General features: G+C 37.7%; 1 protein-coding gene and 1 long non-coding RNA gene across 4 annotated transcripts in view; one reads left to right on the top strand and one right to left on the bottom strand.

The window, feature by feature from the left end:
• Positions 1-24,137, top strand: part of LOC101169294 (leucine-rich repeat transmembrane neuronal protein 4) — a 268,742-nt gene that overhangs the window by 77,401 nt on the left and 167,204 nt on the right. The window lies entirely within an intron of this gene.
• On the bottom strand, positions 15,570-21,805 carry LOC144994418 (uncharacterized). Its single transcript, XR_013657950.1, has 3 exons — positions 21,660-21,805; positions 19,687-19,808; positions 15,570-18,860 (listed from the first exon to the last, which is right to left on the bottom strand). It is a non-coding gene; the product is annotated as an uncharacterized LOC144994418 (long non-coding RNA).

Below are 24,137 nucleotides of genomic sequence, written 5' to 3'. Positions count from 1 at the left end.
TGCAAAAGCTGAGAAGAATTCTAAGGTTTTGAAATTCTGTTTTTGTGAGTTTCATGAGCTAGAGACCCATCTGTATGTAAAAATAAACACATAGACAATTGTGATCACTTAAATAGTGGATCCCCTGATCTAAAGTCTATGAAAATTTATTTTTTTGAATAGAATTATGGAAATGAGCAACCTATTTCATGGTATTCTAATTTTTTAGAAGGGTCTGCGTATTACACCTTTTATTGGGCTCTTTACGGTAACCTGTTTAGAAAGACAGTTTAAAACGGCTGCAAGTATTTTACAGAGGAAGAATGAAGATTGACTTTTTGCTCACAAGTTAAGAAAGACTGGAAGCCATTAAAAACAGATGCAAACTTTAGTCTTGTACAGAGTCAATCTGTGAAAATATTGTTGAACAATACAGCAGACCATAGCCTAAAAAAGGTTGGAGACCACCGCTGTAAAAGGAGCTATTTAGGGCATGTGGTAATATGTTGGACACTCGCGTCAAGTTAAATCCAATATAAAAACATGCAGGACAGTGACTGCAGCTTACATTGTTTCAATGCTTTAATCAGACACACTGAGGATAGGAGAGGAAAAAGGACGAGCTGCCGGATTCTGACACACAATGTTGATCAAAGCTGAAGAAATTTTTGTACCTTTTCAACCACTGTGACATAAACAAGACAACCAGACCGCCTACTGCTATACTTCTATCTGTGCTTGATTTTGTCTCAACAGTGAACAGCTGGTCAAGCTAAACCATATAACCTGACATCTGACCTGTTCAAACAGGACTGTGTCACAACCTCAACATGGTAAATCACCTTTGGGATCGAAAGAGAGCGAAGACTTTAAGCCAATTCTTCTCGTCAGTGTGTGACCTCTCAAATGCTCTTTCTGGATGAATAATCCAACATTCCCAAAAGCCCACTTCTGAACCTGTTTGAAAGCTGTCTCAGAAGAGCTGAAGCTGCTGCAGATGTAAAGAGTGGACCGATTTCATTATAAACCAAATGGATTAGGACTAGGATGTTACTTATTTATGGTATGTATTTAAAGGTAGATCCCAAAAGTCTTGAGCTCACTTAGTTTTTCTAACCTGACTCTGAATGAGACTCCTTCTCTCATTGAGGTAGAAATAAGTATGACATAACATACAGTATGTAAAATAAAAAGCAACACAACATGATTGATCTTTATTGACCTTTAAAATAAACCTTTAAAGTGTTCCTCAAATTTTTTGACAGTTGCTACACTGGCAGTCAAAGGTTAGAACACACAATATCCACATTTTTAACATGTATTTTAAGGAAAGAAGTCAATTAGTGCAAGGCATTCTTTTAATAATTTAAGCAGAAATTTGGTAAATTCTGGATAAAAGCGAAGATACTCACCAGTAATGTGTTTGCTAAGAATTTTATATGGATTCTCCATCAGACTTTAGGTTACTGGGTTGGTTTAGCAGAAAAATGTTAAATTGAGAGCTTGAGCATTTGGTGAATGAGCAATACTGCCCTGTAATTAATTTATTTAATGTGCCCAATCCTCCAGGGCTGAGGAAACAGATGAAGAGTTGTATCTGTCAGCAAAATGAGAAAATCATTTTACACAGTGCTGGACACTGCACTGACATCCTTAAGAGCGCACCTGATTATAAGCCGGAATGTATTTTTAATTATATCAAAAAAGTTTCTTGTTGAAGAATTTATTTACTTTATCATTGTATTGGAGTGGTAAATGGCCAGTCAATTCCTCTCAGTTTGATCTGAAATATTTTAAGGTCTATTTGTTATAGTTCAAATGTATTTTACTGGGTTTTCTCCTGCAACAATTGGATATTTTTGTAATGAATGTAACTATTAATGTTCTGCTACTTTAAATGTTGTGTTTAGCCAGTAGTAAGTTAATTTGTGGGGCAGCCGTGGTGCAGCGGTAGGGCGGTCAACCCATGATCATAAGATTGCAGGTTCGATTCCCACCTTGCATGCCCATGAGTCAAAGCGTCCTTGGGCAAGACACTGAACCCCACCTTGCCTCTGGTGGTAGGTGGGCGCCTGTGTTTGGCAGCAAAACCGCCACCACTGACTGAATGTGTGTGTGTGACTGGGTGAATGGGTCTGTGACTGTAAAGCGCTTTGTCCTTGTAGGAAGAAAGGCACTACATAAGTATACGCCATTTACCATTTAATAAACATGAAAAATGTATTTTTTGTTATTACTTTGTTGGAGTTATTTGTTGACATTTCAGCATGATGAGGACTTTTTACATGGATTGCACAGAGGACGAGGATGTGAGCCGTGGTAGTGAGGAAGCCATGACAGTTGTGCAGCGTATAAGAAAACGACACCATTTCCAGTGTTCCTGAGTGGAATATACAGCTGAATACTGTGAGTTTTTTAGTGGTTAATTAATCTTAATTTTTATGTTTATGTTTCTGTGATCAGAGTCCACTGCCGTATTTTATTTTTGCTATTTTCAATATTTTGTATGGTCAAATCTTTATCTTTTCCCCAATTCATCAACCAGTTGCCAAAGAACCACCTATGGGTTTGTTTTACCTACAGGAAGCAAGTCTGTGACAATTTTTGATTGCGCTTCAGAAACAATAAAACACTGTATAAAACCCCAGTTATTGTGTTCTGTGAGGCAACATTATTTCTCCAGGCTACATTATCATTTTAACTGCTTCTTCTTCTATACTGTGTTTCAACTCTGAACTGAAGAATTCCCCCCTTTGCGCTCACAAAACTTCCCACACACCACTCTGGGATCTTCCCAAGCACTGTCCTGAGAAAAGAAATGCACAGAAAACATATGAAGTGCAGCCTTTACTCAAGTTGACAATTGTTCAAACAATTGTTATCGGTGCCCCAGCATTTGCCTTGCCCAAGCTAAAAGTAACATAGATTAGATTACCAAAAATATTCGCTTACCTGCCTTGACTCACACATGAACTGAAGTCCCATTTTATTCCTAACCCATAGAGTTCAATATGATGTCGGCTCACCTTTTGTTGCATCTACAGCTTCAACTCTTCTGGGAAGGCTGTCCACAAGGTCAAGTTTGTAGGAATTTTTGACCATTCTGTCAAAAGCGCATTGGTGAGGTAACACACTGATGTTGGTTGAGAAGGCCTGGCTCAGTCCCCGCTCTAAATCATCCCAAAGGTGTTCTATCAGGTTCAGGTCAGAACTCTGTGCAATCAAGTCAAGTTAATCCGCACCAGACTCTGTCATCCAGGACTTTATGGACCTTGCTTTGTGCACTGGGGCACAGTCATGTTGGAAAAGAAAGGGGGCCCACTCCAAACTGTTCCCACAAAGTTGGGAGCAGGGAATTGGGAGAATGTAGTTCCTTTAACTGGAATCAAGGGGCCAAGCCCTGAAAAACAATTCCACACCATATTTCCTCCTCCATCAAGTTTCCCAATTGGCACAGTGCAGTCCAAAATATATCGTTCTCAGAGCAACCTCCAAGCCCAGACTCGTCCATCAGATCTCCATCTGGAAAAAATGTGATTCATCACTCCAGAGAATGTGTCTCCACTGCTCTAGAGTCTAGCGGCGACTGCGTCCGACGCTTTGCATTGCACTTGGTAATATGTGGCTAGGATGCACCTGCTTGGTCATGGAAACCCTGTCCATGAAGCTCTCTGCGTTCTGTACTCGGAATAATCTGAAGGTCACATGAAGTTTGGAGCTGTGTAGCAATTGACTTTGCAGAAAGTTGGCGACCTCTTTGCACTAAGCTCTTCAGAATCTGCTGACCCCACTCCGTCAGGTCCGTCTACCACTTCGTGGCTGAGTTGCTTTTGTTTCCAAAGTCTCCTATTTTGTTATGATAGGGCTGATGGTTGACTGGGGAATATTTAGGAGCTAGGACATTTCAAGACTGGATTTGTTGCACAAGTGGTATCCTATTCCACGCTGGAATTCACTGAGAGCGCCCCATTCTTTCACAAGTTTTTGTAAAAACAGTCTGCATACCTGAATGCTTGATTTTCTGCACCTGTGGCCAGACGAAGTGAAAAGGACACCTGATTCTCATCTGGATGGGTGAGCGAATACTTTTGGTAATATATTACAAAACCCATATTAATTGTGCAGACCTTAGACCTACCCCTCCCTTTTGTATTTGAAGGTTTCCAAAAAACTAAATAAAGGGAGATGGTCGTTGCATGCAATACATATTTTCCACCTTAATTAACAAATACATTTTTTTTAAATTGCACAATGTGATTTTTCTGGATTTTTTACTCACATAGTAGATGTATACTTATAATGAAAATTACAGGCCTCTAATCACGACACTCTTTTTAACTGAGAGAACTTGCACATTTGGCTGAATAAATACTTTTTTACTCCATATAGTCCCTTGTGTTTTCAGAGTTAATTTTGACAATTCCTCATTGTATTTTCCATTCAAGGTGATGCCAATAAGAATCCTGGATTAAATAGAACTTTCCAAAGTAGCAACATATAGCAGTGATTTTGAATATATGCTGTTTGGAAAACACAACTGACCTTTATACTAGTGTTGCTTTTATCTCTTGATTTGCCTTTTTTCTGATTTGTCTCCATACTCTGCTGTGTAGATCAAACTCTTCTCGGTGGGCATCCAGTGTAACTGAGTCACTCTGCAGCAACTTTGTCAAGAAAACAGAGATGCTTAGGATGAGGCTGTGAACTCATATCGTCAAGGTGACTTTCAATGAAATTTGTCAGGCTACCCAAGGTGACAGCTGAGCACCTGAAGTGTGCAGAACATGTGGGGAATGAATGCAGTAAAATGAATGGGGGAATGGCACGGATGAGATTCATTCGTCTTAATAAAGTGGACCATCAGAGAGATGTAGCCACAGAGTTGCTGGTTAAACAGGAAGACATTCAGGGAGACAAAGAGAGAAGAGGAGAGAAGCAGACAGGGCTGCAGAAAAGCCTTCTCGCCTGCAATTACTATGTAGTTTTTTACCATCAGCCCCATGAATAGAACAGCACCTATCTGTCCGTGGGCAACATATTGTGCTGCACAGCTCAGCCTAATTTAACAATGCAGATGCTTGGCAGAACAATTATTCTTTTAAGTGAAATCTGTCACAGATGCATTTGAATGAATGTGTTGTGCTACTCAAAATCAGTGCCTGACACACTCACAACAGCAAAAATAAAAAAAATACAGTTGCATCACGAAGGCTGGTGAACTCATGTCAGTGATGTCTTTATTATATTTTCTGGCCTACAGGCAGTGATGCATTTTGTCTGCAACAAGTATGTGGTACAAGGAGAATACTGTCAAGGAAATAAATCATCGAAAGTCTTGGCATCTAATCTAACAGTTTAACATTGTTTAATGCTGATTGATATAGAATTAACATTAGCCTACAATTATTTGTAGCTCATAAACTCAGAAATGCATGCTTAACCGTATTTAGTTTTATTTTGATTCACTTATTTGATTCAGATAAGCTTTATACATTTTTATGGATAAAATGACGACATGCAGAGTTATGGTTGAAATCTTTCATTTCCTTTACAGCATTGATCACTAACCTTTAACTTGTCTTTGAGGACTTCCAAAAAACAAGTTTTTTGAGGTAGATTTAAAAATAAAAGAAAAACAAAATTGTGTTTGTGTTTTTTTAAGAAACAAGTTAAAATGCATTTTAACCTGACTGGGACCCAATGCTATATTTTTCAAAACATGTCTTCAAATTATTCCTTAAAAATGACTGATAAGTTAAAAAAAAAAAAAGGACGTTTGTTTCTATATTGTCCGTGGCGCAGTGATAGGGCGGTCGACCTCTGAACACAAAATTGCAGGCTTGATTCCCGCCTTTCCATATATCAAAGTGTCCCTGGGAAAGACACTGAACCCCACCTTACCTCTAAGGTAAGGTTGGTGCCAGTGGCGGAACCAACATACAGTGTGTGAATGGGCCTTCGAGAAAGGTAGAAAGCGCTATACAAGTGTACAAAATTTACCATATCAGCAGAACAGGTCAACATCATTTTTTTTTTTTTTACCTCTTATTTCTGACTCCATTCATTCTTTGTGAAGAGGCACTTCACCCAACGCCTAATTTAGACACGCTTAAGTGTTTAAAAGTTCAATAACAGCCTTCCCCCTTAGGATCAGAAATTATAAGCCTGAGTTTAGGATAATCTCCTGAAGATGGAAAAGTTTGCAGCAAATTAGAGACAAAGAGAAAGAAACAACAACCTTTTTTTGGAACTACAATGAAGTTGGAATGCACAATTGTCACAGAATCTACGCTGTGTTCAAATGTCCTTGCTACTCACTACTTGGTACACTACGTAGTAGGGCTGGGTGTCGAATCCTTCTTATCGACTATTTCGAATTTGACCTTTTAGATTATCATCATCAGCAAGCAAAGAGGACCTACTTCCGCTAGTTGCCTCCAAGTAGCCTTCAGTCTAAGCGGATGAGGCAGTGGAACATTTAACAATTTTTAACAGGATTCAGAAAGAACTGGAAAAAAAACCTGTTGGACTTACAGCAGCAACCGATAGTTTAGTAAAAAATTATCATTTGGAGACAGCTGTATTGTTGGACACTGATGCTACGAAGCTAAATGCTACAATGCTATCATGCTATGCTAATGGGCTGCTCCGTGTGTCGCCTACATAGAAATCATGGACCGGTTTAAAGTCAGACTATATTTTCACTAAGAGGGCTTTAAGACATGGCAGATAAATGCAACAAAAATATTGCATAGAACATTTAAAAAACTGTATTTTATAAATGTGATAAAAGGCACTTTGTATGGAACTTTATTAGAAGTGCCTTTGTAAAGCTACAATCACACCGAACTCGATTTATGCGGCAAATTTGCACCAGACTGTTCTCTTTCGCCATGCAGCGAATTATCTGCTCGCCGCCAGTCCAAAAATGCGTTAATGAGCTTGAAGCTGCTGCTGCATGTGGGAGGAGAAACCAGGTAATGTCTTTAGCCTGATTGCTACATGAAGCGGTGTCTGTGTTTAAGCCATTTACAATGCATGGAAGACACGGATGATATTGAGAGATCAGGTTTATTTATTATGAAGAGCTCTACAAAAACATCGTGATGTCTCCATCGTGTCTGCATTTACAGCTGGAAGAGAACAATTAAAAGGCAAAAAAACCCTATCTTTTTTACTTTTGAAATCCATTTGTAGTTCACTCTCTGTGTTAATACAAAATGATTCACATATTTGGTGTCACATTTCAACGTTTTTCTACAGTGGCCAAGAGGTGCAAGACACATTTACATTTAAGATAAAACAACAACAAATCACAGCAAAAGTTAACAAATACTGAAACACAACAGCAAATCACAGAACAAATTACAGAGTCCTGAAATACAACAGCAAATCACAAAACACAACAGCAAATCACGAAGCACAACAGGAAACCACAAAACACAACAGCAAATTAAAGCTACAAGTAGCATTTAGCGGGCCCGAGCACGTGCGACCGCCTGGCACGAGCGACCGCCCCGTGAGCAACGCCTTGTTCGAGCCATTCTTTTTGTTCTTCCTTGTTCTTTTCTGGAGCTCCAAGCTAATGTTAACATGACAGCAGCCTATGGGGGGGGGGGGGGGGGGGAACTGTAATCTGTTGCTTGTTGTTTTCAGTTTGAGAAACAATCAATGATGATAATTGCCATCACTGTCCCTAAGGATGAGAACAATTGAACTCTTCTAATTTCTACTACAATATTTAGACAAGTGTCAGCTATGTCTGATAACTTGGTTAATTAGCTGGACTGGGATCTTACAAAGTGCAGGTGGTTTAATGTCCAATGTGATGAGTCTGTGGACAGCAGCAGTACAAACTTTTGGTGTCCACAAGAGAAGAACTCTTGACACAACTGCCCTAACAGACAACTACAAGAAGAGTTGAAATGTATAACATGGTGAAGGAATTTTTGTGCAGAAAAAGGTACCTTTAGAAAAGCTGGTAGCAGTGACTGCAGACAGGGCTCCTGCTATGATCAATAGAAAAACGGGTTTCATCACTCACTGTAAAGCTGACCCATACTTCCCAAAATGTCTTCATTACTGCTGCGTCATTCACCAGTAGGCCCTATGTGCAGAAGTGATTGGCTCTGGACACATGATGACTCCTATTGTGAAATCAACTTCTGCTGCAAAGCAAAACGGCACAGGATTTTCAAGGTGCTATTGGAGGAGCAGTCTGCTGAATATGGTTAATATGAATATGGTAAATCTGAACTCGCAGTTTGACTGATATTATTGGAAAACTAAATCACTTGAACTGTGATCTGCAAGGCAATGGCAAAACTATATTTTTCATGGAACAGCCTGCAGTGTTCCTTGTGGGGATCTTTTCTGTCAGGGCTTGGTCGGTGGTTGTTGCTGCAGTTGTCACACTTGCTGGGGCAGCTGGAGTTTAACTTTGCAGCCTCACGGCTGTGAAGTGGACCACGTTGATGTTCCAGTCAGGGTGGTTACTGTGGGGATGTTCCTATGACGAGATTTATAGAAATTTCTCTATGATTAAAAATAGACGAGAGTTATTTCATGAAGACACATATATGCACTAACATTAAAAAAGTGTTTATGTGACCTCAGAACATGGACATTGTAGGGAATCGAACCCCATCCCAGTAACTGGGAGTACCATTACCAATGTCTTTTGCTTTTTTTGAGGTCACATGGCAAGGAAAGCAAAACCTGCATCATGAATAACTAGGCCATAGGAATGCAATAGATAGATAAATTTCAATTACTTTCTAAAGTACTTTTTAAGTACTTCGAATATGTTTGTACATCAGATGGTTTGAAATTTAGAGATATGCAAAAAAAAAGCATTTTGATTCTTTACTCAATTGCTAACTACAGAAAAAAATGTAAATTTGTAATGCCTAATATGTATTCAAGATGCAGGAAAAGAAACCACATTTCCATAAAGTCAGAGGATTGTGACTTAACAGAGATAAAAATGTCGCAGATGCGTCATTTCTCCCCGCCTCCTTCGCCACAATAACTGACACCAGCATGTATTTAGTTCAACATTTGACGTTTTACATTAAGTCAGATTTTTGTGACTTAACAGAGATAAAAATGTCGCAGATGCGTCATTTCTCCCCGCCTCCTTCGCCACAATAACTGACACCAGCATGTATTTAGTTCAACATTTGACGTTTTACATTAAGTCAGATGTTTGTGACTTAACAGAGATAAAAATGTCGCAGATGCGTCATTTCTCCCCGCCTCCTTCGCCACAATAACTGACACCAGCATGTATTTAGTTCAACATTTGACGTTTTACATTAAGTCAGATGTTTGTGACTTAACAGAGATAAAAATGTCACAGATGCGTCATTTCTCCCCGCCTCCTTTGCCACAATAACTGACACCAGCATGTATTTAGTTCAACATTTGACGTTTTACATTAAGTCAGATTTTTGTGACTTAACAGAGATAAAAATGTCGCAGATGCGTCATTTCTCCCCGCCTCCTTCGCCACAATAACTGACACCAGCATGTATTTAGTTCAACATTTGACGTTTTATATTAAGTCAGACGTTTGTGACTTAAAAGAGATAAAGATGTCCCTTTCTCCTTCGCCACAATCATCAACAGTCACTTACATGTTTAAAACGACAAAGAATCCCATCATGATCACTAAAGTATGTTTGTACAACTGTACATTCGACTTTATATTTTGTTGTTTTTAAGTACACATGATCGATTATCGTATTTTTTAACGTTGTGTTTTCAGAAACCAGTTGAATAAAACCTTTATGTGCCATGAAATCATTTATTGTCTTCGAGTTTACTAGATTGTCATTGAAATCACCCATTATAGCAATGGTACCACCCAGGGGCTCCAACAGATCGACTAATTTCTTAAGGTTCTCTCTAAATAATGAAATGGCATATGATGGTGGACGATACAGAACTGCCACGACTATGTTCGATTTAATAAATCTGTGCACTAAACATTCAATATCTACACTTTGTACCTCTACATGTTCAAACAGGATATTTTCAACGGTGTACATTCCAACACCACCATGTTTTAAGCCTTTAATGACATTCAGTCTAGGATCTACTCCACTATAAGACAGTGAGCGTGGCATACTATAAAAATTGTAGCCACTGATGTTCAATGCATCAGTTAAAGGGGCATTTGGAAGCCATGTTTCAGTTACAGCTATGCAGTTAGCATGTAACTGTTTTGTGCACAAAGCTAAGTCCTTTACATGCCACTCTAAATTTTGCACATTCATAAGGAAAATGCTAAAGTCACATGAACTAGAAGTGAGATTTTCTTTATTTATTAGATATTGAGGCATGTTTGCCACATATTCAGAAACTGTTTTGTTACAATAAATGGCCTGTTCCTTAAAATCTTGAATAATTAAACCAGACAAACTTGTTACGCGGCTTAATGCAACATAAGCCTGCCCAGGAGCAAAGGTTTTTTTCAAAGACACAACAACATTATCAATGGTAAGACCCTGAACTTTATGAACAGTACAAGCCCAAGCAAGTTTTAGAGGAAACTGACGTCTCAGACCACCTCTTCCTGTGAGTCGTTCCTCTTCTGGAACAATGGCTACAGAACCTGAGACAAGCCCTGGATGATTTTCATACTGTTTCTTCCGTTGTCTTCCAATGTCTTTATTATCAAAATTCACAAAAACAATTTGTGGAAAGTCAGAGTTTCTATAGACAATATCAGTCACAATTCCACATGCACCATTGACAAGACCATCTGCCACATCAACATTTTTACAAAGCATGACACGTGCATTCTTCCCCAAAAGAAGTCTTCCTGCTAAACAAGTATTGTTAGCGTTTGAATGATTACCACTTAGTAACACTTGTCTACCTGTTTCCTTACAATTTACATAATCTTGAGCTTTAATAGTTACATAATCTGGACAGGATGAATGTAGATGGGTTAAATTATGTTGATTTACTTGACCATTAGTTGGGAAAATATGTAAAGCAGCGCTGCCTTCTCCCGTTTCACGTGACTTCAATTGTTGGATATCACTTTTTAACATTTCAGTACCTTTGCATCGTGTCCTAACTCTGCCGAGTAATTTGGCAAATTCCTGATCTTTTTGGCGTACAATGGTTTCCAGGCAAACAATTTTAAACACACCACACCAAAGATCCATACCCACATTTTCTACATACAATGGTTTTCCTCTCACTGGAGGTAATTGAAAGAAATCCCCAACTGCAATAATACAAACATTTCCAAACAATGCAGAGTTACCAGTTTGCTTTATTTGCCTCAGACGCCCATGAATATATGCTAATAAATTATGATCTACCATGGATATTTCATCAATTATCAAAATCTGTAAACTGCTGTAAATGGCACGTAAAGAATTTAATTTTTCCTCACCCAGTGGTGTGTAAGGTAAGCGGACATCTTTACCAATACAGAAAGTGTTGTGTATAGTACTTGCTTGTACATTAAACGCAGCAATTCCTGTGGGAGCTGTCAACAAAACACAGATGTCATCTACATGACGACAAAGAGGAGACAATAGTCTATTTGATTCATATTGTATTGCTTTAATTAGGTGAGTTTTACCAGTCCCTGCACCTCCTGTTATGAACAGGTGGAATGGTTCTGGCTTTTTTCCCAAAACCTTTTCCACACACCATTTTCTCACTTGGTAAAAAATATCCATCTGAATTTCATTTAAAGAGCGAATTAAAGCCAAGCCATCACTACGAGGCATTTTTGTTTTATTCAGTTGAAAGAAATGGCTATGTTGAGCTGAAACTCTTAAATCAGGAATATCAAATTCCTGTTCATCATCTACACTTTTTTGGTTCTGCAACAACTCTTGACACTCAAGTCTTTCCAATTCTTGCTCAGGGCATAATTCACACCACCCATCTTCAACTACACCAGCATTATCTATCCCTTGCTGAGCATTAACCAATTTATCACCATCAATTTCAAATTTACTTCTGTTTAATGTTACCACGGACTTTACCAACTGCAGACCTGAATTACCAAGTCTTATCGTGCCCTTATGAAAAAAGTCTTGATACGTTTCAAAACCTTGAGGTTTCAGCTGGCTATCGCTGTAGTATGGCAAAAACAACTGCAGATTGCTTTGATAAAACAGTTCAGGCTGTTTTGTTTCAGAGAACTTAACGTAACGTACAACAGCAGGTTGTGTGCGGGTTCTTTTCACAACATATCCAGTGTTGTTGTTCAACTTTATTCGCTTAGCAGCACTTTCATTTTTTGACAACACACGAAATTCGGAAGCAAATACTGCTAAACACATTGAAGGAAAATCATCACTCTTAGGTCTGTTCTTATATCTATCCACAATGCTTGTCATCCACATATCATCTGTACTAACAGAATGCTTTGATGCTTTTTCTTTTAGTACTTTTAACGGTAAACTCATTTTAACAGTATTTTCACCAACAGGAAGAAACACAACTTTCCGAGAGCACTCTGTCAAATGTGCATTTGTCAGTCTATAAACACTTTCTTGAGCAGATACATCTCTGTTGTGCAAATATGTACTGCCTAATGTTTTTAGACTCTCTTTGGCAGAAGCATTTCCATCCCTGCTTGCTTCCTTTTGTGCACACTGCAATAATAAACCCATTTCCTTCTCTGATTTAGAGATGTAAGAAATGATGTACACAACACATGCGTATGCGTCGACAACAAACTGTATATCCATATTAGCATTCCAGCATTTTAACAGTGGCTTGCTATATTGATTAATCCAAACTTCTTTAAGTTGACGTTTCAGCACAACATGGGTTTTCCGAGCACAACAGTTATATGCAGTTTCAAATGTGCTTTGGTTTAACCCAACAGATTCAAACAAATCCTCAACATTGTCACAAGTTGGCCCATCAGTTGAGAGAGCAGCTTTAATGTGTGCAATCAATGCAGAAGCCTCTTTTTTCTTCAATTGCTGTGTCTGTGCATTTTCTTTACAGTTGCAAGACTCTTTCTGTGATAACACACATTGACAAGACTGTGTCTCTTCAGCACTTGTGCTACGTGATATGAATGTACGCGCAGAAGGTGGTCTAGGAAAATTAAAACGACACACAGTTCCTTTTTTTTTTACATGTTTTCGCATGTGTTTCAGAGTGTTTTTGCACAGATGTTACAATTTCCAGTAAGTCAATATTTGATGGTAACTCACAAGTCACATAACGATCAATAAAAGCAATCACTTCAGCATCTGTATTTCTGTCAATTACAGGTGCATCCTCTATCCAAAACAGGCAATGAAGATGTGGTGAGCCTCGTTGCTGAAACTCCACCCTATAAAAATAATCCTTAATTTTTCCTATAGGACATGCAGGCGACATAAGAACCTCTTTCAGAAAACAATGCCAACGAAAATCAAACATCCGAGCAGCAGTGACAGGATTCCGACGCAAAAGCTCACATCTGTCTGCCCATTCCAACTGCTCCACAGTTTCAGTTCTACCTTCGTGCTTCAGAATGCAGGAAAGTAAATTCTTCCACCGCATATCAGCTGAAGAAAATGAACAGAACCATGTGGGGATTCCAAGCTGCCTCACACAAGCCATGAGGTCTTTCTGGGCCGCCTGCCAAAAAGCTGGCGTACCTCTAATTGGTTTTAAAAATCGGTACTCATCATCAAATTCCAACATCCTTTTAATGGAATCATCACTATTCAACAACTCTCCAGTAACTACTCGTTTATTTTTAAAATTATACTTACCTTTTCTTACTGCAATCGAAACATTTGAAACGACCTTTTCTAATTCTGTCATATATTGGGCAAAAAAAATATCTTCCACATTTTGTGCAAAACGACAATCAGCATTAAGAATCCTGTTGTTAAAATATCGTGATAGAGTTAAAGGATGTTGTCTTCCATCATGATATGTTGGTCCACCCTTGGGAAACAACACAGGAAAACACTTAGCCTCATTTGTAATATCGGACAACAACTTCACCGGACTATTGCCTTCAGCGGGAGCTACATTCAAAATGTGATCAAAATATTGATCCAAAGCCTCTTGACCAATGTCTACTGGCATTAGACAAGTGTCCTGAAACATGCAATGCTGCTGTCTATCATGCAGAAGTTCATCTCCTAAAACATTTGAAACGTCAACATCTGCAGTGCATTCAACATTTTTTTCTACCACATCAGATTTTTCTTTACAAAAACCATTAATCCAATCATTATTAAATTTCACGTTGTTATAATAAGAATTATGGCTTTGTAAAAACTGTAAAGCCTGCTTAACACGTTCCGTATCAACATACTGATATTCATAATGTCCTTTATAAGTAAGCTTCCGTTTTAATTTCACAGGCACAAGAGAACCCTCAATAGACATGCGTGGTAACAAAAAACTGGTTTGTTCAGTATTTGCAGGAACACATGTAATAGGTCCATGCACACCATTCTGCCCACCTTTGGGCAATGCTAACAGTTTCATAAATGGAATATGTAACGCTATTAGATGTTGTTCTAATTGATTTAAACATGCCAATTCTGCTGGTATAGGTTCAAGTTCTAAGTTATTTTTAACACTTTCAGCTGGTACTTGACCTTTTTTTATTTTAGCATGACACGTGTAACAAATCCACAACTTGCTTCTTGGTGTTTTCATCCATTCACAATTTTTTGAGCAGTTAGCATTACAGGTATGCAAATAATCAGAAGTGATACATTGATCAGCAATAAGTTCAAGTCCTGCATTACTGTAGGACTCTTTTCTACAATGTAATACTTGATGTTCAAATAACAACCTATGACATACACAACAAACAAACCCGGGTCCATCCTTAACTTTATCCAAAAATTGTTTCATCACAACATCAAACTCTTCTAACCGTTCTTTATTCAATTGTCGCTTCAATTTATTCCCATCCAACACACTTTTCCTAAAGTGAGGATCTTGATGATATTTTCTAGAACTCAGTGCTTTAACATTTTCTCTATGAGTAACATTACTGTGATATTTTCTAGAACTCAGTGCTTTAACATTTTCTCTATGAGTAACATTACTGTGATATTTTCTAGAACTCAGTGCTTTAACATTTTCTCTATGAGTAACATTACTGTGATATTTTCTAGAACTCAGTGCTTTAACATTTTCTCTATGAGTAACATTACTGTGATATTTTCTAGAACTCAGTGCTTTAACATTTTCTCTATGAGTAACATTACTGTGATATTTTCTAGAACTCAGTGCTTTAACATTTTCTCTATGAGTAACATTACTGTGATATTTTCTAGAACTCAGTGCTTTAACATTTTCTCTATGAGTAACATTACTGTGATATTTTCTAGAACTCAGTGCTTTAACATTTTCTCTATGAGTAACATTACTGTGATATTTTCTGGAACTCAGGGCTTTAACATTTTCTCTGTGAGTAACATTACTCTGATATTTTCTTTTACTCATTTCCTTAACATTACATTTGTGTAACAAATCCAATTTATACTTGTTTTTACTTCCATTTTTTTTTATCTCTGTGTAAAGGATCAGTTCTGTATTTTGCAGCACTACGTTCTTTAACACACGTTCTATAGATAGCATTTTTCTTATACTTATTTTTACTCAATTCCAATGCTCTGGATCTATGCAAAGAATCAGATTCATATTTCCTTTTACTCATATCTTTTTTCTTTTGTTTATGCTGTTCAATTATTTGATAATGCATTTTGTGGTAAAAGGATCTCTTTTTTTAGATACTTAGAAAAAGAAGATTCACCAACTGAATCACAACTAACATTATGTGGTTGAAAAGAACGGCATCTTAGCAGTGGTGTGTCAGAACAAATACTATTGCTTTTACACCAATTGGCACATCCATCTTCACCACTACAATGAACACAGACAACAACCTCATAATATTTCTTATCACATTCTCGCAAATAAATTCCTTGATTTCCAAATATTCTATTTACAGGATTATACTTTCTCCATATGCTACCATTGTGTACAAAAATTTCTACTCCCAAAACATTTGAAGTAGCTTGAATGTCAATCTCAGATACAAAACTGCCAACATATTTCATACGTGACTTCTGAATGTACTCAGACACTGTTCCATAGCCTTTCTCCAGCAACTTCATATGAATGTCACTATTGTTTAGCATAAACTTAACAACGGCCAGTCGAACTCTTCTATGACATTTTTCAGAACCACTAATGACTCGAGAAATAGTTCGAAAAAAACTATTGCCATCATTTAATGTGACCTCTGTCTTACAAATAGAACCAAGTGTTACATTATTAGTTGGAATTTCTTCATTCTGCTTCACAAAATCTAAATCAATATGTTTTGACAACAAAACTGCACTCTCGAACGACAATGGATAAAAACGGAAAACATTTTCAACCACATTATTTCTTTGCACAATTTCACTATTTTGGTGATCATTGTTAACCAACGCACTATACAAAACTTCATTACAATCACCAACCTGAGACCTGCCATGTGGCTTCATATGACCAAAATTGTTTTTTTCCATAGATTTACACAACCCAAAACAACGCTGCTGCTGAAAAAGTTGAACGCAAGTTACAACTTCATAATGACACTCATTTATATTTTGCAGATATATGCCTTGTTTAGATATAGCTTTACGTTGACAGGCATATTTCAACCAACGTTCATTGTGATACGTATACACACTGACACCCAAGTAGTCAGCTGTAGCTTGAATTTCAACCTCTGTAGCCCAACTACCAGAAAATCTCATTTTAGAAACATTGAGATATTCATCCACAGACATATTTTCAGATCTCAAAAGAGGACTATAATTTACAACATTTTTTTGTAAATGTGTAACAACTGAACGTCTTAACTTTAAGTGATTTTTTTCAGTACCACTAATAACTTTGGACACAGCCCTAAAAAAGCAATTGCCATCAGCTACTATATGATCAGTTTGACATGGAATTCCCAACATGCCAACCTCTAGAGGGTTAGCATATGCAGTGTTTTCACAATGCACATTCAGTTGTTTACACAATGCTTGTGTAACATCAAAATCAACAGGATAAAACTCAAGTTTCTTTGATGAAACGTCACCAATAAACTCAACACCCAAACTAGCTTCATTAGCATCATACCATTTTGTCTTCTTTGATTCACGTTGCCCAGTTAAAAGCTTACGCTTTCTGTTACTTTCATGCAACGGTAAGGGACTAGTTTGAACATCTAAACTGCACCCAAAACCAAAATGTGACTCAGTATTTAATCCAGTTTTACAATCCTTCTCAAGCACACTTTGTTCATTTTTCTCACTATGATCATTTTCACTCACAGCAACGGATGCAATTTCAAAAGCCATTTCTTTCCCTGCAAGTGAAATACTCAAGCAACAAATATAATTGTATAAATCATTAAGACTAGGAAGGTACATGATAATACTTCTTGCATTTACATCTGCCATTCCAGTACCACTGCGTGCATGTGAATCCACCACAGCATAATGGCCGTTTTCTGAAATAACAGCACAAGTACTACTGCCTATGGTCAAAAAACATGTTTTATACTTGACAAGCATGTGCTCCAGTCCCTTTTTAAGAGTTATCACTTCACCACTGTCAACAAATTTACCATTACTCACATTAACAATCCCAGAAACGTATTCACCATACTCAAACTTCAATAATTTACCATCAATTTCAGAATCCATGGGCAAATCAGGTACTGACAAAAACTTCAAATTTCCAGGGATAATTTTGTTTTCACACACTGAGGAGTACAGCTGATCACCAAGAAGCACAACATGGTCCAAGTCTGTTGCCTCCCACTCAAAAACACTATGATCCGTGTGTTTAGCCAAACTCACCAGGGCTATTGCCATGCACTGCACACCTCTGTTTTGAAGCTGCCGATCTCCTTGATGAAAAGATCCCCTTACACAACGTTCTGTGTCAAATCTGTTACAATTGTTTTCATTTAAAATCACTGAAGATGATTTTTTTTTTAAATTACTGCACTTTTTTCCAATTTTCAATGAATTTTTGCATTCCATTAACACTTTACGTTGTTCGCCAACCACAACTTTGTCATTTAACTCCTGAACATGTTCTTTTATAAAACCAGTCTGTCTTTTGCCCAAAACTGACTGATTCACACGTGCATCCTCTGCTCCCAAACCAAATGTATTATTACACCCATCCCAAGAAGCTTCTTTCACAAACATTGAACTGATGCCAAACCATTCTGCATTCAAAGACTTTTTCAAGTTCCAAATGTGCAACATCAAGTCATTAAAGCAACTGTTGAAAACAGCCACAGATGTTCCAATATTAGAAAACATTCCAGATGAATCTCGTGCACCACAATCGACCACAACAAAATACTCTTTGTGATGAATGACAGCACAAACGAAACCCTGCAAATCCAACAAACACAGATCTTCCTCCATCAGTCGCTCCTGCATCATTTCATACAACAGTGAAAAATCTTCACTCTTTGAATCACCAGAATACACAGGCTCATTGATAGCAACATCCCAAATTCTTCCAAACACACTGAGCTTTTCAGAAACCTTGAATAACTTTTCGGAATTGTTCACACATCCATCACTTCCATTAAATGAACAAACCAACTGCACACCTTCATTTCTAATATTGTCAACATCAGCGTCCCTCCATGTACACACTGGAGCAACAACATGGTTGATTGCAGCCACAACACAACATGTAAGAGATGTTGTACTATCACTTGAATGTGTTAATCTTACTTTCATTCCAGAAATCAAAGGCTTCTGTATTTGCTCCTGACACACACAACCAGAAGTTTTACCTTCTTCTTGAACCTTACACACTTTGGTGCGACGCATATTAAATCCCTTCTTTCGTGGCATCTATAAAAAAAAATATATAAAAATGAAACCACCAGTAAAATAAGATTATCATTTCTATTATGTATACCTAAAGCAATACATTTATACCACACAGACCAATAATCAAAAACAAACAATATTTTCAGACTATTGGAAAATAGTTCTACACAAATAAATGTAAAAATAATAATAAATGTGTCCTATAATACAGTGGTCCCCAACCCCCGGGCCGCGGACCGGTACCGGTCTGTGGGTCATTTGGTACCGGGCCGCACAGAAATAATAACTTACTTCCGTTTTTTTTATATCTGAATCTGAAAGATGTTTTATTTAGAAAAGTTGCCCGATTCTGTGTGACTGTCACACCCGTCTGTCAACAGTAACGCAGACCAAGGTGCTCCTCTCGGCCACGTGATAAGTTACTGCTAAAATAAAACCCAGGAGCTAGCAAAATGAGCCTAGGGGAAAAGGCCCAGCCAGGAGACAGGAGGAGCCTTCCACTTCCAGAAAAGAAAGCTACACTTAACAGACAGTACTTTTTTGCACCATGAGTATGAGAAGGGGGGAGGATGATGAGACCCATGCAATGTTCCATTCATGGGTGTCAAAATTAAAGCTCGGGATGTGTGTTGTCACATATCTGTTACTCCTTCTGCGTGGCGTTGCTACAGTAATCCTCCACCAACATCTCAAAGACCGATCCATTAACTTAAAAAATGTGCAATAAAGTTTATTGAAAAAAGAAACCCGATCCGTGAAAACCTTGAATTACGTCATACCGGGCCGTGGCGCTAACTAGGTTGGGGATCACTGCTATAGATTATTAAACACTGCAAATTTAACTTACCTTTACCAAACTCTTAACTGGCTTACAAAACAAAAGGCTCTCTGGAAAAACCAGCAAACAGCTCCTCTCTGTTGTCCAGAAATGGTCAGCCACTGGTGTGGAAGATCCCTCAGAGCAAAACTCTGGAGTTACAAATAAAATGTAAAAGGAATAAAAAAAATAACATTTATTTAAAACAAATACATAAACTTTAATAGACATAAAATGGTAAATGCTCTCTGGGAGGCTAATCCATAGAGGAGGTCCATTAAAACTGAATGAGGCCTTTCAGTGTGTTTTAACTTTTGGGATAACCAAAAGGCCTGTATCAGAGGACCTCAGGGTCCAGAGGGGATCATACTTTAAAATATCAGATAAATATGAAGGCCCAAGACCATACAAACATTTATAAACTAATAAAAACTTTAACATCAATCCTAAAGCGAACAGGAGGCCAAGCAGCCATTTTAAAATCTGTGTTCCTGCAAATATATTCATACTGGCTGCCACACACTTATAGATCATTTGAAGAAATTTATACACAAATTTAACATGTGTCCTATATTAGATTATTAAACACTGAAAATTGAACATAAAACCTAAAAAGTACTAAATACGTTGGAACTGATCTTCAGTGGAAATACCCACGGGTCGGCAGGCGTTTATAAACCGCGGTCAGGTGAGCCGACATCTGTGGAAATGCGGTCTCGCTAGCCGTCACTGACTTTTTGCATGCGGGTTTACATCATAGTTTACGGTGCACACCGCCAGCGAGCTGAAAAGACGGTATAAAGCACTAATATCACCCATGTCACAGTTACTCATCAAATAACATGTACTGTGCTCAGAAATCAATGAGATATTGCAGCTCTAGATTGTCTTTTGATGTACAGATTTATTCCATTATTGCATGTCTGACCATTCTATAATCAACTACCAAGAAGAATGTGTTTGTTTGAAATTATGCAATCAGACAGATTCTAAAGGTGAGTTTGAACACTAACAAGTGTTTTGTGTGTTGTTGAGCACGGCATGGAATGAAACAGAAATAAAGATTCTCCACGTAAAATGACACATCTGGTCCAGTCATGTCAATTCATTCTAAAGTGGCTTCTGTCCAAGATTACACAAAACTTTCAGTGGATTATTGTTGTTAATGATGTTCACTAATATAACAGCAAGTTTTAAGAAGATTTACTGTATAAAATTAGAGATATTGCCATTATAGTCTCACTGAGGCTGTCTCATTCAGTCAGCATATAACATGGAAACCACCCAAAATGCCAATTTATTAAAAGATTACACAAACATTTCAATGGATTATTGTTAGTTATGCCTTTTCATTCATAGTATTACGTATAACCACCCAAAATAAAATTTGGTACAAAGGTGACGCCAAACATTTAACATATTGTTGGAAGTGTTGTTCACCAACTACACGGCAAGTTTAAACGCGCATGCAAAAAGTCAGTGACGGCTAGCGAGACCGCACTTCCACAGATGTCGACCGCGGTGTTTAAAAAGTATTATATGTGAACTGCTATGTATTTGATCAATTAGAAAGGAGTTTCACTACTTAATGTGGTTTAAAAACTGTAAAAACTACGTTCGAATTCCAAGAACTATAAAGATGGCGGAATGACTACAAAAACCGATCTCTGAAACGGATAGAAAATTGTTGTTTGTCGACCAGTATCGATTCTACGTGTCATTTTGTACATTTGTGTCCGTTAAAAAGAAAATTCGGTTGGTTTGCTTTAAAAAGTATTTTAAAAATTACGTTCGAATCAAATTGCCATGACCACTTCCGGTTCAACGAAGGAAAAGTTCAAATCATTTACGTTCGTCCTATCGATTTTAAACTTTTACGGTTTTTATTCAAAAAAATTGTTTATCAGAGGGTGAGTAGTGTTGTCTTAGTGTGAAAAAGGTCGTTGATTTACAGTAACGGTCCTTTTAAAGTCGCGGGAAAATTCATAATGGTCGTGACTAACCTCGAGTAAAGTTGAAGACCTCCTCCTTCTCACTGGGGGTCCGGTGGTCTTCCTTGCTGGTCAGGAGCGTCGAAGATCGAAGTGTAGTAGAAATGAGGAAAGCTCTTAAAAGAGCTGTTTTTGCTCTAGTTCGGCAACCTTGAGTGAAATTCTCCGTGGGGTGTGGTTCTCCAGTCGTCCAGCAGGGGTCGAGTAGAGGGAAGTTTGAGATGAAAATCCCCTGGGGTGATTGGCTTGACCAGCTGCTTGACTCAAGGTTTCCCTTTTCTCGTTCGTATTTGATGAAGTAGGTTGATTACATGTTATTTTTTTCATGAAATAATAGAAGTTCTACTTAGTTTAGTTCCTTATGTATGTGTAGAACATTTTATAGTAATTATTGTATTGATCATTAATCCGTTGTTGAACATTCTAGCTATTGAGTTTGTTCTCATTTGCATGAGCTCTCCCATGGACCAATCAGACAGCTCCGTTTTTAGTTTGACTCCCAAGGGTTGAAATCTAATAAAATTACATTCCAATCCCAAAGTGGTGGTGTGCTGTCTTCTTTGTGTTATGTCTGTGTGTTTTGTGGGTGATTCTGTTAGATAATTCTCACAAGAAACGTGTGCTATTCAGGGGTCGTGACGTCATACTTCCCATGATGCTTTGCTGGTGGGGGAAGTTTCAAAAGAACTCTCTTTTTAATCCCTTGGAGAGTTTGTTTCCAATAAGCAATAATTTTACAGTACTGTTGAGATGTGCTTTGTATGATGTGAAGGGTAGAGTTCCAAAATATTTTTTAACTTAAAAACCATAACTTTGGGTGGTGTTGCCAACAAAGGTGTTCCAAGATACAAGCTGTTTCAACTTAACGTCAGTTCATTCTGAATAGAGTCTCCTGCAAAATAGTTGATCATCAAGTGATCCTCAGAAGACTCAGACTTTGTCAGAAATCCTGTTCTCTCCTGTAACTTCTGGAAAGCCTTCAAAGATCGGCATCATGCAGTTCCCTGAATTTCATAACAATTTGGACACCCTGTGCTTTCTACTTTTCTATCTCAGGTGTTTACATAAAGCGCTTGACACGAAACCAAAGTGGCGCATTACCGCCACCACCTGGTCTGGAGGGGAACTACTACTATTTAACACGGAGAATGACACCTATTTGTCAAAGTACAAACATAATACATATGAAGATTTTACAAAGACTATTTATGAATCTGCTATGTCTTGACCATGGAAAACGTGGCCGATTTTCTAAATAATAAAATTACAAACACTTTGGTGGCGATTTAATGTATTTGTTCAGAAATAAACCCTCAAGTCATTAGTCTATGGCAATATTTATTTTTTTTGCCGCTGAACGATTTACAGGGTCTTGCGAGGAGGCTTTTTTTCAGTAGTTTTCTCTTCCGTCTTACTGAAAATAGCTTTGAATATGAATCTGACCCTGTTCCTGTTGGCAATAATTCAACCATTTCTTGTGAGATCAAACCGAAAACGAGCAGATATGCAGCATCACAGGACAGCAAGGAGGAGAAGTTGACGTCTCAGAAGATTTCCTCTGGATGGCCTGGCCAGACATGAACAACCTGTGAGTCAAACTTAAAGTTTTTTTTTTTTTAGTTTAACTTTTTTAGTTAAAGCATTTGTCACTAATTGTTCTTAAGGTTACACAATCTGCTGGGTAAGAGTTTAACATTCTTTTTCAACATTGAGTTGTATAGTCTAACTACATGAAACAATTGTGAGTTCAAAGTTTAGTATTTTTTATTCAGAGTCAAACCATATCACTTGTTTGAAAACAAAAATACTTTCATTTATTAAATACTTTCATTTTTCACCCAGTAAAAAAAAAACACAAGATTTTTCAGCATTTAAAAATACTTCATAAACTAAAATGTAAGACATCAAAAATAAATAGAAACATTCAAAAAATGAGATTTAATTTCCTCAATGAAATACATTAATGTTCCATTTTACAGAGTCTTCCACGTCTTTACTGCTTTGCCAACAGAATAGGGTGATTAAGGTGGTTAAATGTTTCTTGTAGACCCTATAGTGCTGCTTATCAAACGTGGAGCTTTGTTAGATGCATCTAACTCTGAAATCTCAGCTTCCTGAGACAAACAGCTGAAAGGTTTTTTATCAGAGTAAACTTCAATGGCTTTTCAACAGGTGGACATCATTTTTAGGTGTGTCTGCTCATCCTACTTGGAGAGGTGATGCTCCAAGTAGGTGGCGCTACACCTTTTCCAGATTCTTCCACTGCAGATGTGTTCAAAGTCAGACTACAATCATGCAAACCAATTTTGGATCAAATTGGATTATGCATGGCTGAGTAATGGCCATTTTTCTTTTCATGGCGTGTTTTCGAAACGACCTCCAATTTTGACGTGCCGCCACGGTCACAAACAACCGTAAAAACTTAAAAGCTTCGCAATTTAACATCGAACATGGGTCTAGTTTACAAAACCAAAGTTTGGAGTCATTATT

This window comes from Oryzias latipes, chromosome 9 (genome assembly GCF_053564925.1).
Source record: "Oryzias latipes strain Hd-rR chromosome 9, Olatipes_Hd-rR_3.1".
NCBI classification, from domain to species: domain Eukaryota; kingdom Metazoa; phylum Chordata; class Actinopteri; order Beloniformes; family Adrianichthyidae; genus Oryzias; species Oryzias latipes.
This window is presented reverse-complemented; position numbering and strand designations above follow the sequence as displayed.